We start from the raw sequence: 15208 nt of genomic DNA, 5'->3' as shown, positions 1-15208 counted from the left end.
TTCATGGAAACACAAGTGCGCTACTACAAAAAATGTTGCCTGCTGTATCTAGTTTCTCTTTATTCGAAGTCCTTTTCATCTTAGAGAGAGAGAGAGAAGGCTAGCATTAGAAGATTTTTGCCTGTCTGATAGCAGCTGCCCTATAAAAATAATGAATTTATGGCCAGTTTCATTCCAAGAAGCTGAACTGTATTTGAAGTCCAAAACAGTTGGAGCTCTATGAATTCATATTCTGATCTCCACCTCAAGTATATCTACAATCCTTATTTGATTTATTTCTTACTCTTTGGTCTTCTATGCTTGAAGATGCTTCTTGAATGGTTTAATCTGGATTATTTGTAAGTTCTGTAAAACTAAACCAGCAAATATGTAATTGCATTTGTGCTTTTTTTTTTCCAGTATTTTCCCTCATTATCATCAAAGTAGACAGTTGTCAACAGTTAGTATATAGCCCAGGAGGAGAGTTGAAATAGATAGGGTTTGTAAAACTAATTAGTTGAAAACTCTGCAGGCCCGGATCTCACATCCTTCTAAAAAGTTTTTTGGAGCCTCTTAACTTGCAATCCTTAGTAATGTAAGGAAAAGTTAGTAGTATCTTTAAATAGTGTAACCTTGTTGTTACAGACATGCCAAGTCTATTTACATTGCAGAAAGCAGCAGAGTTAGTGTGGGCACTGAAGAAAGAACAGAACCATACGCCTTCTTGGTTTTAAGTAGAGAAAACCTTGTATTTTATTTCCAACAATGCTTCATGTTATCTGCACTGTAAGAAGATCCTCTTGCAGATGAAGTGTAGTATCTTATGTGCATCTGTTTAATGCATCCGCAGCGAAAAAATAGAAGGGTCCCAAAGGCATGTACTTTCTACAGAAAGGTGTGGATTTAAGCCAGTGATGCTACAAGTTCAGTTAACTGATTAAAAAATCCTGTGTTAAATCACAGCAGTGGCCTACCCTTTTTGTACTGGGCATACATAAGAAAGTCAGCCAATGTTTGAGTAGCTGTACAACCTGAGGATCCCTGTAACAAAATCTGAAGACAGCTAATGTTATTGACTCTTGACACCACCAAGTTAGTGTTGGCCTTTTTTGGAGTATAGAGAGTATGTATGACCTGTGGGCATATGTTTCTAGACTGCAAGAAGCTAGTGACAGTTTGTCATTGAACTACAATTTCAGAATATGAGGTTGGAAAACAGTATCTTAAGTGTAACAAATACAGATGTTTGTGCTCTTGGCAAATGAGTTAAGTACCTATTTCTGTGCTAGCATTTAAACTCCTGAATACGCTGTCCTGTCTTAAAGTAGAATGAAATACAAAGATAAGGCTTTAGCTTCTCTCTGACAAAATCTACTTCATTCAAAGGGTTAAGAGCTTTCTTTCATATACTTTTTTCAGTGCGTTGGCAGCTTCAGTGCATTGGCATAGACTTTGATCTGTTTTTATACTTAATGCAATTGTTGCATAATATATCTGTAGTTTGGGAGAGAGGGAAAGAAAGATGCTATTCTGTGAACTGAAACGTCATGGATGACTTAATATTAAAATAGAGGTAGAGCTTCTCAGTACTTGAAAATGTTTCTTCTGGTTATGTGGAGACAAATCCATTGTTGTAGTTTGATGGAGGGTTGCAGCATGTGGCAGAGGAATGTTTTTGTTTCAGTCTTTTTCATCATTGTCAGTTGGAACAGTATTGAACTGAAATGTAGAGTCTGGAATGTACAGCACTTCCCAGTTGCATTTCTGAGGTACCTGTGACTTCTGAGCACTTCTTCTGACCTCTTTCTTTTTGCCTCTGTCACCTAATAGTTCTTTTCTAGCTCAGCATGAATAAATTAAAGATTATATGGGAAATGTTTTCCAGTTAACTATCACTGATTCGTTGATCTCTTAGGATGTTTAATAATTTTGTTAATGCTTTATTAAAATGTTTTTGTTGTTTTTATCTGCTAGAACTAAATTCTAAAAGCTCTGTTTGCATGAGACTCTCTCATTGTTGCTATGTGACAGTCTTACATCTAGCTTTTCACTGAACTGATGCATTTTTACAGCTAAGAAATCAGCGGAAGAAAATGGCTGGAGATCAGCGAATTATTCCATTTTACAGAACTGCTTTTTGAAGAAGCAATAAGGAAGTCTTTCTGCTTTTTTCCCTGCTTTCTACCAAATTGCTACCACTAACTTTTTTCAGATGACATTCATTTGAGTGAAGTGGTAGTAGTAAAGAAGTACTTACCAGGAGTAATAGCAAGTTAACTCAGGGATTAAAGAAATGAATACATTTTCTAAACCATTTGTCATACAACATCACTTCAGTTTCTGAGACAATCCCTTGCTACTCTACTCTGAAACTTGCATTTTGAGAGAAATGTGTTTAACTCTTACTAGCAATATGTTTCTTGTGTGCTTGGTTTGTCAAACTGCTTTTTTCCCTGAGGAATTGGATTGCTCAGTTGTTTGCGGTGAAGTGCTCTTCCCTTTTGGTAATAGATTGTCCTATCGCTTGTATGCAGAATTATTTTAGAAGGGATACTTAATTTTAAGATAAGCATTTTTACTTATCTGAAGTGTTTTTTGAATGGAAAAACTGTATTCTTTGTGATGACTTAGGTCAAATAGGCATGCTCTGGCCTTCCCAGACACCTGCTGTTTTCTCCCTGAAGGGAAAATAACAACTATAAAGAGCAGTAACTATTGTCAGTGGGAGTTCTGTATGCAAGAAAACAGTGGAAAGATGTGATGGGAAATATTTTTCTACACCTGCATCGTTAAGTAAGCACATCAGCTGCTTCAGCTGTTCTTGCAGTCTGAAAATAACATGAAACTGTTGAGAAAACTAAGATTCTACTTCTTCCCTTTGAGATTTGCCCCAGGGCTTAATCTATCAAAACAATTTTCCTTGCTTTGTATGTCTGTTGTAGGAGAATCTAAGTGCAGGTAAAACCTTTGATATAAATATCCCAGTGAGACTCCTGAAGCAAACTTTATTTACTTCTTAGTCATCTTCCATGAAACATCAGCTGCTCTTATTAAACTTAAAAGTGTAAAAAATAAAAAAAAAATAAAAATAAAAAAAATAAACTATCAAATATTCTTCTTGGAGAAGAGCATTAAATTGTGGGTTGTGAAAGGACTTTTAAGACTATGCATTATTTAGTTTCCACCTACTTTATGCTAGTTTTGGCCTTTAAGGATTATATTACAGGGGGTCGTAGTCACCTTTGCAAGTTGCTTTATTTTTAGATAGGCAACAATAAACTGAAATTTTATTTTTGTTTCAGAGAATATTAAACTAAACAAAACTTACTTTGGTTTGAGAACTACTGGAAATGCATATGGCATAGGATTCCCCCCTCAAATAGTCCTTTGTTTTTATCGGCTGCAGTTCTTTAAAGAGTCTTGTAGGACTTTTGTAAATTTATTTTGTATTTAAAATCAGTATAAAGGCTGGTCAAATGTAATATAATTGTGTAAACAAATTCTGTTAATAGAAAGATGTACAGATTCATTTTGTACTGTATCTTTAATCTTGTGAAATAAAGATACCACTTGTGTGGTTACGTTCAGTGTTTACATTGCTTATGGTAACAGAGGATGTTAACTGTAAATCATTTATTTTCCACTACTGAATGCATACCTTCTTATAAGGATACTCATTTCACTTTTATTCCTCTTCAAAAACAAATCGAAGTTAGTTTAGAAGGATATAGAAAAAAGAAATGAAAATTGTGCATTGTATTTTCAGATGTGCTAGCTTGTCTTCTCTGTGTGATACTTTTTTTCTAGTATATGCTGCATCTGGACTGTGTGTGGCAAGTGGGTATATGAATGTGTCTGGGGAGTGTGGAAAAAAAGTAGTTCTAAGTAGCTAAAGCTGCTGCCAGTAGCTAACAAAATGTAACTGCTGATACTAAAACCAGCTTGAGCCTGATGTACAAAACAAAGCTCACTAAGCTTGAGCTACAAGTTGACAAGCCTGTAAGCAAGAGATCACTCTTTTCTGTCGTGGGAGAAGTAGAAGATTCTCGTCCTTTTACTGGGGGGGAAGAAGGGGAGAGAGCTTCCTCAAAAGCTAAGCTGGAGTTCTGCTTATCCAGTTAGCGAATAGTTTGTCATCTTTACAAGGGGAAATGGTTTTAAGTTGAAACAGTGAAGATTTAGATTAGATACTGGGGGAAGTTCTTTACTATGAGAGTGGTAAGGTGCTGGAAGAGGCTTCCCAGAGAGGTTGTAGATGCCCCATCCTTGGAGGTATTCAAGGCCAGGTTGATGGGGCCCTGGGCAGCCTGGTCTAGTATTAAATATGTAGGTTGGTGGCCCTGCCTGTGGCAGAGGGATTGGAGATTCATGATCCTTGCCATCCCTTCCAACCCAAGCCATTCTATGATCTTTTCTTTACAGGAAAGAGAAGTATGTTGAATTGGAGAACCACTGTAGTTCAGGTAGCAAGTGGTAAACACAGCTTAACTTCTGTAGCATAGTCATTGGATTCTGTAGTACATCTGAGGGAATGCTTTCACCTTGAAATACATCATTGTTTGTTAGTCTGGTAAACTTTGGATTCTAAGCACAGTGATAGTTCAAGCAGTTCACTTATGGAAGTAGTTGCTCATACTTTTACTTCTTTGAAAGTGAAATTTCTGGTGTTTTTTTTTTTTTTACACTGACATTTCTAAAACTTTAAGAACAACTTTTTAAAAGTTAAAAATTCTTAAATTTATTTCACTCTTCTGACACTTTCCATGTTTCCTGTCTCAGGTTATTTCTTCTTGAAAGTCATTTTCATTTCCAATCATGGCGATAAGGTAGCGTATAAGTAGGCTTTCTAGATTTTCTATGGTATGCTGTGTCATTTCTGTGCAAGGCTCATATTGATATTGCTCTTTTTTTTTATTATTAATTGCTGCAGAATTGTTTCTACCTGGGATGTTTGCCTGCAGCCGCTAGGGGACATCAGATATCAAGCGGTGCCCCACAGGGAGATGCTCCAGAAATCAAAAATGAGAAATTCCTGTACCTTCAGAAACTGTGAAATCATGGATATCTTGAGAGGAGTTAAGTACTTGTTGGCAGGTGCCCCAGAACTTGCTTTACAAATCAAGAATTAAGTACTACTTAATTCCAAACTACTCAGTTGTGATAAGTCAGTTTAAAAGTTGCCCTCTTCTATATCTTCTACATTATTCTACTACAGTACTAAGTTAGAATTATATGTTCTTATGTTGTGCTTGAAGTGGAGAGAGAAAATAACTACACTTTTATACTTAAAAAAAAAAAGAAAAAAGAAAAAAAGAAAAAAGAAAAAAGAAACCAGTGTGGAACAGTTGCCCAGAGAGGTTGTGTCATCTCCTTGTATGGAGATATTCAAGACCCGACTGTATGCCTGCCTGTGCGATCTACTGTAGGGTACCTGCTTTAGTGGGGAGGTTGGACTCTATTATTTCTTCAGATCTCTTCCAACCCCTGCAGTTCTGTGATTCTTTTAAATTAATTTATATGCTTGGTGAATTTTCCAGTAGTTAATAATCTTCACTGTTGTTGCTATGGTGTGGGGAGGACTTAAGTTAAATTTTGATGTAGTGATTAATTTTCTCTGGTTCTTATCAACTTGATTGTTGGACTGGACAGTCCATCAGGAATAATAGCTATGCAAAAATATGTCTAAATCCTGCAGTCAATTCCAAAGTTGATTATTGGTGTATTACTAGGTTTTTATGCAATTGGACTGATCTTCACGAATAGTTTTTCGTTTGCTTTGGTTGTTTTTCTCTGAGAAACATTGCACAGACGGGAGGTGCCTATAGTAAGAGAATTCAAACCCAGTGAGATAAATGTAGTGATCTCACTATGCACAGCTGTGTTGGCTTTTTCTGCTACTTTGCTAAACAAACAGCCTTCCTGAATGTCTTACTAGGAATACGAGCTTCAGTAGAAGATAAAGGGTATAACCAGGCAGGCATTTCTTAGAAGAAGAAAAAAGAGGCTCTGAATTAACATATTGTCATATTCACTAAAATAGTTAACTGTTTTCCTACTCTGATGTTTGTATATTCAGTGAAGAGCTCCATTGAGATGCAAGAAAAAAGTTGCACGTGTGAAGTTTCTAATACTTGTTTGAGAGAGTCTAAATGTCATGTTGACTTTAAAAGCCCCTGGAACTTTGATCTTCACTTCATTTGTCACTTTTAGTTCATAAATTCATATGAAATATTTTTAAATGTTTCTGGTGTATGTTTAGCCTCATAAAACATAGCTCTCATCTATTTATATTTTGGCTCAAAACTGAAAACTTCTATGGTAAATACTGAAAATGAATAGCTGGAAGAAAATGAATCACTTTACAAACTAAAAACAAACCACTTTTTTAAACTTTTCTAATGTAGCATCTCATTAGTCCTTGGAGAGCTCTGTGGTACTGTGAGATTTTCCTGCAGCTACAGGAAGGAAGTTTTCAAGTCATATGAATGAATTTCTCTGCGGTCTTTAACAATCCTTTTGCTTCTCACTTTTACAAAAAAAAAGCATTTAATGCTTCCAAATTTTTACACTGACCGTAGCACTTGTAGCACTACTATTCTGCAATCTTCTCATTTGCTCACATCACAGCTAACTCTGTGGCTACTGATTACAGTAGTTTACTCTTACAGGACAAAACAAGGATGCCTGGGTATCTGAGCAACATCTTTCCTTCTGAAAATGCCCAATCTAGGAATGGGAAATGAAGGTGATAGCTTGTCATAATGGGAACGGCACTTTTTTGCAGTTAGTGGATTTAAACTCATCTCAGAACATGTGCTGCTTATATCCAGTCCATGTTATTCTCTCTTGAAGCACATGATTGTTCATGTTTGCCTGTGTTAGCTGAAGCAAAGACCTCTTATCCACATCCATTTGCGTACAACACAAGGAAGTCAAGCAGGTGATCTTGTGTATCTTATCTTACTGTTCTGTATAATCTCGGCCTCTGAGCTGAGGCACATGCATGAATATTCCTGTGTGGCTGTACTCCTTGGGATGTGGTATAAACAGATGAGCGAAGTACAGATTTATTTATTTGGAGGCAGGTGCACATTGGTGTTTAAAACTCTGGCTGTGCTTCAGTATGGTTCTGAGATTGGCCTCTTCTGGTGTACCACAAAGGGTTAAATCACTCTCCAGAAGTTACAATGGCATTTCCTTGCTTAACTTAATGAAATGAAATATATTTGACCCTGTGAACTGATTCAACTCAGTTAAATCTGCAGAGAAATTTGCTTGAGTATCACTGTTTTGGATGGGAATAAAGGAGCTTAAGAAGTTGTTTTTGTTTTTGTTTTTGTTTTTTTAAATGCAGTGCAGTATCATCTTTAAAATGAAATATCCCAAATATATTTAAAAAAAAAAAACTCATTACTGAGTTAAAAACAAATAAATAAATAAAAATTAAGAAGTGAGAGTGTATGTACTTAAATAGGATTCAGAATGATTCTAGCCTTTAGCTGGTCAGTACTACCATTCAGTGTTATGATCTCAAATGCTCTAACCCTGTAGTCTCTACTGTAGTCTGCTAAATTTGCCTGCAACATAGATCAGAATACCAGGAGGAGAATACTGTATTTCTATGGCTAACAGGCAACATTATGATATATATCAGAAAACTGAAGGACAAAACCTTTGTTCTTCAAATCCAAACCATCTGAAGTAAGTAAACAAGGCTCTTTGGGGGTGTTTGAATTAAAAATTAAGAAATAAAAATAAATTTTAACATCTCCTGCTTTTAGGAGAGAAAAAAAGTCTGTTCTAACTTCTCTTTTTCTATTGTGTAAATAGCAGTTTTCAACTAGAAACTTAATGTATAATTGAAATGCTCTGGTTTGAGGTTCCATGCTTTTAATCCTGGTTATGCTTAGAAAGAATCAGAATCTGTAGGATGTGTTTTACGTGCTGGTCCTTGCATTCTGGATCCCACAGGTAAATGCATTTGGAGAACAAAAGCTTAGTGAATCATCTTGCAAGTCTGAATAGAATAATGGTTAAGTATAATAACAGTTAAATGGTGTTAAATAATGGTGTTGTCTGATGCTGTGGTGAAGGAGTAATAATTGTAATGGAGTAAATAATTGAAGATAATCAAATACTCTAAACCTATAGCAATATATATAAAATACTATAAACCTATAGTTTCCCTCTATTTTAAACTGCTGAATCCAGCAACATTGGTTTACTGAAAAAGAGATCAGTGCTTCAGAGAACTTCACCTGTTGTTCACTCAAAAGTGGCATGTTACATGCAAACCTTTTTCTTTGGATGATTTTTTTTAAGTTTAGGAATATGCTTTTTGTCAACCTTTAAACCGTCTAAAATCTGTCAGTAAAAAATGTTGAGAGAGAAAAGGGCAGTCTTCTGATGCCAAGCCTTCATTACAACCTGACTGATAAGCACAGCCTGGTGCTGCTGGCTTTATAGTGTGAGGTAGGGTGATCACTGCCACTAGGACTGCTCTTGCTGGCATGCTTACAGTCTCAGTGCTGCTGAGAAAAGTTAGTCTGTAATGGCTAATTCTGATTCTGTTTGGAAAACAAAAAGAAGAAAAAAGAAAAAATGAAGCTCAAGGATTGACCAGAACCGGGAAGGGGCTGGCAGCCTTTGCAGTCCTTTAGAGCATGGATCTCTGCCAGCTGCCAACTGTGGCCCCTTTGGGAACTCCTGAAGGGCAAGCACTGGACGAGCTGAGCCAGCTGTGCCCTGTGCCCTCTGCCATGCGCCGTGCTTTACAGGGTGGCCCTGTGGTGCTGCTCCTTTCAGAATTCCTGGTGTTCTGCAACAACGCTTCTCCTCAGGTGATCTGGTTTCAAACTTAAGTAACTTTTTTTTTTCTCTTCAGTGACTCTGGTACTAATTAAGGTTGTTAACATTTGCATGATTATAGTGTTTACGGTTATTAACATTTTTCAGCTTGTAAGTTCCAATTTGCAAGGAAGCTGCCCAGTAAGTGGTGCTTCCTGAGCTCGCGGGAGCAATTCCCCAAATCAGTTGAGGGGTGCGGCTCGCGCACGAGCACCTGCGCACGTGTTTGTGCGCGGTGCCCGTGTGCATGTCCGCAAGTTCCTTTGATTAAAAGCCTTGGCGCTGAGGTAGGGTTAAAAATTACAGCCTGCATACACTCACTTGCCATCTCCCTGGGGTTCCCCACGCCTCAGGCCGGCACCAGCGCCGAGCCGTGGCCGGGGAGAGGCGGAGCTGCGGCGCCGGCGGCCAATGCGGAGGCGATGCCGCCGCCCCCGTGCCGCCGGCGAGCGCCCAATGGCGGCGGCCCCGCGCTGCCGGTGCCCCGGTGGGGCGGGCCGAGGGCCGCCCCGAGTGCGCCGCCGCCTCCTCCACCTTCTCCCCCGGCCGTGCTGTGCCGTGCTCGCGGCGGGCGGCAGCCTCGAGGAGCGGCTGCTGCACTCCCACAGGTAGGTGACTGGGGAGCGGCTGCCCGGCGCGGCAGGTTGAGGGAAGGTGGGAACTGGAGCTGGACTCAGCTCAGGTGGGCCCGGGCCGGGTGCTGGGGCGGCTGCCTCCCCCGAGCGTGTTCTCTGCTGGCTGAGCTTCCCTCGGGCACCGATCTGCTCTCGTAGAGCTGAGACTCGTCCCCCTGTATTGAGGTGCGTTTTCCTGCTGGGTTCGTGGTGCTGCTCCTCGGCACGGCCGTTTGGGTCGTGTTCCAGCCGGCCTTCCTCGTTTCCCGCACCCGTCTGCATCGCTGCTGGTGGGGAGGAGTGTTGGCAGCGCTGCCCAGTGCCCCGCGGTGTTCCCTCCGTGGAGCGCTCCCGTGCCTTTATGGCCCTGCGCTGTGTGCAGGAGGGTTAACGAGCAACGCGGGGAAACTGTCCGCATCCACCTGCCTCTCCGCTGCTCCGGGTAATTACTCTGGGTTGGGTTTTTCCTTTCTTCATTCTAAGGAACCGTGCTATGTTGTCAGTGGCTTTCTCAGGTAAAAATAGTAAGAAGGAAACAGAACTTGCTGATCATCTTTCCATGGTCTATTTCAAATACTATTGGTAAATAATAGGCCATAACTGCACAAAGTTTGTATTTCCATGTCAGGTGAATTTTTATGCTAATATATGATCAGAAACGGCTTTTAGCTGCTCGCTTGTTTGTTCTGTGAGCTGCATCCCTGTTTCTGCTGGAGCTCCACTTCTCTCTATTGATCCTCGTTTGTTCTGTTGATTCTTGTGCTGTAACTGGACGCAACTTCTCACCTTCGGGCCCATGGTATCACCTTTTTTTAGACCATAGTCTTTCAATGAAAAACAGATTTAAAAAAAAGTAAACAAACAAACAAAAAAAACTTGACACCTTCACTGAAGCTGATGTTGCTTTACAGCTACCTTCTGCATACTTCCTGGACCATCCAGTATCTTACGGTCAGTTTACAAAATTGGTTGGAGGGCAGGACATGACTCTGAGCTTCCTGATCTAGCTGTAGGTGTTCCTGCTTATTGCAAGGGAGTGGGACTAGATAGCCTCGAAGGGCCCTTTCAAACAGTTCTGTGTGTCTATATGATTTCTAGTTTTGACAAGGCAAAAATCTGGCAAATGTGAATATTTCTTTTCCTGTGAGTCATCTGATTAATTCTTGCCTTCTGTGAATTTGCATCTTGTACACTTACCAGTTTGGGCACACAAACCTCAAACTGCTGGCTGCTCATGTTCCCCAGTGTGTTTGTCTTCAGTTTCTTTTTTCTTTGCATGATGCACACTTGGGCTCTGGAGTTTGCCTTAATATTTGGCAGTTAAGCAAGTTTGTTATTAGATCAAGTTCGTGTTATCACAAAAAAACATGAAGACATTATCCTCACCTTCAATGGGTTCTATGACATGGTGTTAGCAATGCATACTGTCCTCCTAAATACGTAGTTTTCAAATGGTTGGATTGTTTCATCACCAAAAATTAGAAGGGGAAAAATTTCTACTCACAAAGTATAGCACTGGAAGTAGCCTGCCCACAGAGGTGGTGGAGTCACCATCCGTGGAGGTGTTTGAGAACAATTGGATGTGACACTGAGGGGCATGGTGGTCATGGACTGATGGTTGGACTAGATGATCTTATAGGTCTTTTCCAAACTTAATGTTTTTAGGGATCTAACTGATTATAACACAAAGTTATATTTGCTATGAATTAGATAGGATCTGTTGTATCATGCTTTGGTCAAGTGATAATCTTTGCCTTTTTCTGTATAGCATTACAATTATTTCATGATACTCCTATAAAAGTCTTAAGCACAAAGCAAGTCACAGTAGTTCCCCAGGACGTAGTACCTCATTTTGCATGCACCTAGGAACACAGCTGGCCACTTCAGTGATGAGTGGTCTTTTATAGTCCTGGCTTTTAAATTTAAAATGTGAAAACCATCAACTGACCATTAAATGTCTGAAGAGAAATGCGGTGATTTTTTTTCTTCTTAAATATTGCTCTGCATCTTGGATCTGACTGGCTGTAGCACTTACAATTCACATTCTCAGTTCTAATTAGCAACTTCCCAGCACATCTTATTAACTGCAGATCTTCCTATCAGTTCCTTGGATCTACAGTTTTGTCAGTGGCATCGTTCATGCTCTGTTGTGTGTTTGGTTTGGATAAAGGTCCAAGGGTTGCAATGTAAGGAAGTGGAAGCTGAATCTTCCCAAGGCTGATTTTGACTCCTCAGCACCCACCAGTGCTCCTTGCAGCTCTCAGGAAAGCAGTTCAGCTATTGGTGCTGTTCACTGTTGAGAAATCCAGACTGTGTGTGGGTTAAACCGTATTGTACGTGGGCTAAATACATCGTGTTTAGAGAGCTTCATTTTCAGCTATCTCAAGTCTGGCATCAGCAAATGAGGATGAGAAATAGCATTGAAATCTGTTACAAACCTCTCAAGATGTTCTGCTCTGTGAGGCTTCTGTCACCTGTTGTAGCACTGGCTTTTCCCATCAACATAGTGCTTACCAAGGCAGAACCAACCACTACGTGATCGTGGTGCTTCAGTCCTCCTGCCTTGGTGCTGTTCCTTGCAGCACCTTGGCCTCAGGCAGCTTCTGGTCTCTATGTTGCACTGAGGCTTTCTGCAAAGCAATTGATGGGTCTACACCTCAAGTACTGTGTTGAGGTTTGAGCCCCTCGCTGCAAAAAAGACAATGAAGCCTTTGAGCATAACCAGAGAAGGGCAATGAGTAAGGGTCTGGAGCACAAGTCTTAAGAGAAGTGGCTGAGCAAACTGGGGTTGTTCAGTCTGGAGAAGAGGAGATTCACGGGAGACTTTATTGCTCTGTACAACTGCCTGAGAGGAGGTTGTGGTCAGGTGGGGGCTGGTCTCTTTACCTCTTGTCCTGTCACTATTAGCTTGGAGATGGCCTTAAGTTGCAACAGGCTTTGCAGCCTTGTCTTTGAAAATGAAAGAATATAAACAGTAATTAAAAAAAAAAAAAAAAAAAAAAAAAAAAAAAAAAAAAAAAAAACACAACGATCAGGAGAGAAGTGTAATGTTACGTGTATGTAGTGTATGTAGAAGTTGAATATATGTGAGCTAATCCCCTAAGAGTGAGTGCTCTGCTGTTCATAAAAATTCATAAAATACCCAATGACAAAATCAGATGGTTTTTGTTTTCTGATTTCTTAGTATGTTTTCTTTGCAGTCCAACCATGCTGGGTAGTACTGTAAAGGATAGCAATTTCTGCTAATGTATATAATAACTTTACAACCACTAACCTCAAGGGAGGAGTACCTGTCTGTGTGTGCTTTAGGATGAGTGTATTTGTCTCCAATGCTCTGTCTGTGACCAAGTGCATTTGGGTCCTGGGCAGTACAACGGGAAGCTTCATAGCTCACGCATCTGGGAACTTTCCTGGATAAGCGTGTAAATATTTGAAAATTTTATCAGATTCTCAAAGTATGCTGCAATTTCATCCAAGCATGTCTATGCAGATAAGATTGCTGCCCCAAAATTATGAATTCCCTATGTGCTGCTGCTATCAATTATTTTTTTTTTCACTGTTCATCTTTTAAATGTGTAGATAAGATAAACTGTGAGTATGATTCTATCACTTTCAAAATGTCAGGGTATGAAAATTCTGATAAAAATTGGGGAAAAAAAAAAAAAAGCTGAGGAAGTGCAACACTGTGGGGTAAGAACCAGGGTTGCAGGCTTCCCTCCTTTTCTGAATAACCATGGATGCATGTGCATTAGTGTGTTAGAACGGGAATGCACTTCTGCAGCAAACATCCTGTAATCCACTCTTGCTGCACTTTTCACATCAGAGTGCATCAACAGGTTTCATTTCAAATGAAACCAAGCTGGAGGACAGATCACTCTGGGCACTCACATAATGTTCTCCAAGTGCTAATTCCTTCCACAGGATCTGACTGAAGATAACCTGAAGTAGAAGACTCAAAAAAGTAATATGAAAGCTCTCTCTTAATGCCAAGTATTTCACCCTACAGCTCTGCCCCCACTGATAGACTAGCATAAACTTATATATGATATAATATACATTATTTATATAATATATATATAATCTTGTTTCTGTGTTGTTTTTTTTTTTAATTTAACATAATCCTTGATGTATATTTACACAAAATTATGAGAGAAACCAAACACCAAAACATGAAGTTTAAAAATAAAAGGTTAAGGTAAGAAAACATTAATGCATATGCTCCTTGGATAGCAACAGAGACAAATGGTGATTTATTAATAGAAAATACTTTTATAGCAAATAGGTTACTGAAATATGGGTGTTTCTTAAGCATGAACTCTACATGGTTGGTGGAATTGAGCCATGAATTAAAGAGTTTTTGCTGCCAGCCATGCCTGAAAATCCTTCAGTGTGTGCTTTGCTTGATGCCAAGTATTTCCTAAAATGCTGAAAAAAAGTGGAAATTGTGAATTGGCACAATGCTATTTGTGACTGAGATTCAGGTGCCCTGGTTTAGGTGTGCAAAAGACTTGCAAGTCTGAGTTGTCATGGGTCATCACATGGGGAGGATTCACCTTGTTCTAAAATAGACCAGACGAAGGGTTCTCTGGAGGTGTCATATTCCATCCACTGACTATAAACAGAGCATCAGATGACTATCTTAGGTGTTGAACTCTGGTGTCCAGAGTTGAGTGAAATGTGATTCATCTCCATTTATTAAGGTAACTGAAGTCAGTGTCTCAGCACAATTCCTTTGACTTGAAGCTGAAGATAGAATTGGCCAATAGGCTTCAAGATTTGGTGAAGGTGCTGTAACCATGCACAGCTGTCTCATCCCCAAAGAGCAGCCAGTGTGCTCTGGAGCTGAGGTCCCCATCAGACCTATCTGGTGAGTTGGAGAACACAGATCTAGTTTTTTAGGGTTGTTTCTTTTTTGTTATGCTCTTTTGGGCCAAGATCTAGCTGGCCCAAAATATAGATGTGAATATTTATAGAAGCTAATTCTCTCTACAGGATCTTGAGGTTGCCAGCTGTGAGATGAAATGAAAGCCTTACCTCTAATTTACTCTTGAAAATGGGGAGAGTATATGATATAGCAATTTTTCCTTTCCCACTGTCTAGAGCAGGGGCCTCTTGTGAACAGAAAATACCATTTTGCAGAACTTTGCAGTGGTTTGGTGGTCATGTGGGTGACTGAAATGCATGGAAAAAACAGTGCTAAATGTTTTCAAAGAGAATCAGTATTACTAGCTGTATAACTGAAACCAGAGCTGGTCAAACTCCATTGCACAAGGCTGGTTTGTTTTCTATTAAAGTAGTTTGAGTGGAGCAGCTATAGGGAGGAATTTGGACTATGAAGTTTAATGATTAGTTGCTTTTTTAATTACTGGCTGCTCCTTAGGAAGGAGCTACCTTGCTACCAGAAATGTTCCTTCCTCTCTGGTCCTAGCCATATTGTTTCCAGGTCACTGAAGTTCATGTATTTACCTGGCTGAAAGTTATATCCCATATTCAAAAACTGCATATGGTGAAAGCATCAGATCTATACTGTAAATGCCATTCCAGCTTATAAGGTACATGGGTTCAGTGTGAGGGATAAGGGCTCAGAGAGCATCTGGGTGCATGTTTTATTGGATATTCACTGCCAGAATCTCAAATGTCATTGAAGGAAAAGGCTGTGGTAGAACAGACGGGGCAGATCTGGGCATTTCCCCTCCTCACAATTAACTCATCCCTGTGACTTCTGTAAATTTAATTTAACTGACTCAATGAGATTGCGCTGAATTGAT

This window comes from Tetrao urogallus (genome assembly GCF_951394365.1).
Source record: "Tetrao urogallus genome assembly, chromosome: 6".
In the NCBI taxonomy this organism is placed as follows: Eukaryota; Metazoa; Chordata; class Aves; order Galliformes; family Phasianidae; genus Tetrao; species Tetrao urogallus.
The sequence above is the reverse complement of the archived record's forward strand: the minus strand, read 5'-3'. Positions refer to the sequence as shown.